At 31.9% G+C, this 2,203-nt stretch overlaps 1 long non-coding RNA gene across 1 annotated transcript; it reads left to right on the forward strand.

Annotated features, from left to right (window-relative positions):
• The first annotated feature begins 290 nt into the window (after positions 1 to 290).
• LOC143045099 (uncharacterized) lies at positions 291 to 1,794 on the forward strand. The gene is made up of 3 exons (XR_012968863.1): positions 291 to 679; positions 1,032 to 1,110; positions 1,676 to 1,794. It is a non-coding gene; the product is annotated as an uncharacterized LOC143045099 (long non-coding RNA).
• The last annotated feature ends 409 nt before the right edge of the window (positions 1,795 to 2,203 follow it).

The following is a 2,203-nucleotide window of genomic DNA, read 5'->3' on the forward strand; positions in this document are numbered from 1 at the left end:
AAAGCACCGAAATGACAAATGTAAAACAATTCAAACGAAAAAACTTACGGCCTAATTTATGTACAAAAAGAGATCGTAAAACTGATATTTTGCACATCAACAAACGAGAACCACTGAATTACAGGATCCTAAATTGGTACAGGCACATACATACAGAATGTGACGGGATTAAACATTGTAAGCGGAATCCCGACCCTCCCTTAACTTGGGACAGTGGTTTAACAGTACAAAATAATAACAAACTATAAAAATCAGTTGACAAAGCCTTTATTCATCAGACGGATACATATATAGGTGTAATACCACCAAATCATGGTACGTCACATCCGGTTGCATACGAAAGTAGGCCTAAAAAAATATTCCCTTGAATTTGACAGTTGTAGAAAATTAACCCTGCATTTCAATGCACTTAAATTTTTCTGAGTCGTAAATATGTATGTTGGATGTCTGAAAGCATCATTCTTTTTTTATTTGATGGTCTTATGAAATATTTTGGAACGTTAAGGTTACGTAGTTACCAAAGCAGGTAACATGTAAATAACAGTGTAAAAATTGGGTTGTTTACTTCCGGCGATGATTATTTTCTTATATGCAATGAAATGTAGTGTGAAATTTTCACTGTATCACTGGAAAGGATTAAACTTTACACATGCAAAGTATTTCTTTGGTTGAAATAAAGGTAAATACTGTACAATTTTTTTAAAAGTGCCAATTTAACAAAGACTAATAGGGAAAAATCAATGGTGGTATTACACCTATTTAGGGAAACTACATATGCACTCGTGACCTTATTGTACTTTCATTTTTAAAAGTTATTAATAAACCAGTTCATACATTGTAAACATGGACTATTCGGAATGGATTTAGACACAGAGAGCACGTTTGAGGTAAAATTGCCTTGAAATGAGGGTTTACGGGTGTTTTCTAAGTCAAATGAGTGGACAGACAAAGCTGTATTTAGTTTTACTGTGTTAAATTTTAAATTACCCTGACAGATTTGTTTATACAACATGTGATTTTTTTTATTTCAGTGTTAACCATGTTCTGAAGAGCATTCTGTTGAAAAATCTCATATGTGAATTGGTCTGCAGATGACACTTCAGCATTAAAGTAAGTATCAACTATCATCATGTTTTTTTGGTTTTTTTTGGCCGCAAAAGTTTACAATTTGCCATTGTGCCGTCTACATTTTGCACAGACAATAAATCATCTAAACACTTATTTGCCCTGGATTTACACACATCAGAATCCAGTCTCACATACTTAAACTTTATAATTCTTACCAATTATTTTTTGTACCAGCATTCCAAGGGACATAACCCTTTTTAAAAACATTTTGAGGTATTTTTTTATTACTCTTTCTCCCAATTTTCTAATGTAAAATACAAGAAAGTGGACTCTTTGTGTAAATCTATTAGAAATATACTGTTATGAGTAAATAAAAAGACTTTGATACCAGTAACAATAAATGATTGACTGAAAGGGAACCGTTATTTGTCACACTAGGCGAACAGACCAAAAACTTGAGTTACACATAAGGGCTTATAGAAACTTCCGTGTAGACTGTTAACATTTATAGAGACAGTTCTTTCAGCTAAAACACTTTAATTATTGATTTAACATTACATTTATTTAATTTTTGTGGGGAAATAATCACATTTGTTTTAATTTTTAGACAAAAGATATCAAGTTTTGATGAAAAAGGAAGAAAGGAGGAAAAATGGACCAAAACAGACCAAAACAGACCTTCAAATGAACTCTAAAAGGTGCAATAAAATTGTTTATCATCTTAAAGTTGTCTTTTGTATTCTATATAATTGTTTGAATGCATAGATCATGAGTTTATGATCAGATATTAGTCAACACTGCATTTTATAATAATACACTGAAATTAGGATTTTTCGAAGAAATTAGACTGAAATTGCCGTAGGATATGGCCTTACATTATAGTGATTTTCTCTGAAACTATAGCTCTGACTGAGACAAAACTTGACTGTTATGCTTGAAATAACTTGCAATTGGAGGGGAAAAAATTACATTAAGTTTATTTGACATTTAGGTGTTCTTTAGGTGTAATACCACCAAATCATGGTACGTCACATCCGGTTGCATACGAAAGTAGGCCTAAAAAAATATTCCCTTGAATTTGACAGTTGTAGAAAATTAACCCTGCATTTCAATGCACTTAAATTTTTCTGAGTCG

Source organism: Mytilus galloprovincialis, chromosome 9 (assembly GCF_965363235.1).
Source record: "Mytilus galloprovincialis chromosome 9, xbMytGall1.hap1.1, whole genome shotgun sequence".
Lineage (NCBI taxonomy): Eukaryota > Metazoa > Mollusca > Bivalvia > Mytilida > Mytilidae > Mytilus > Mytilus galloprovincialis.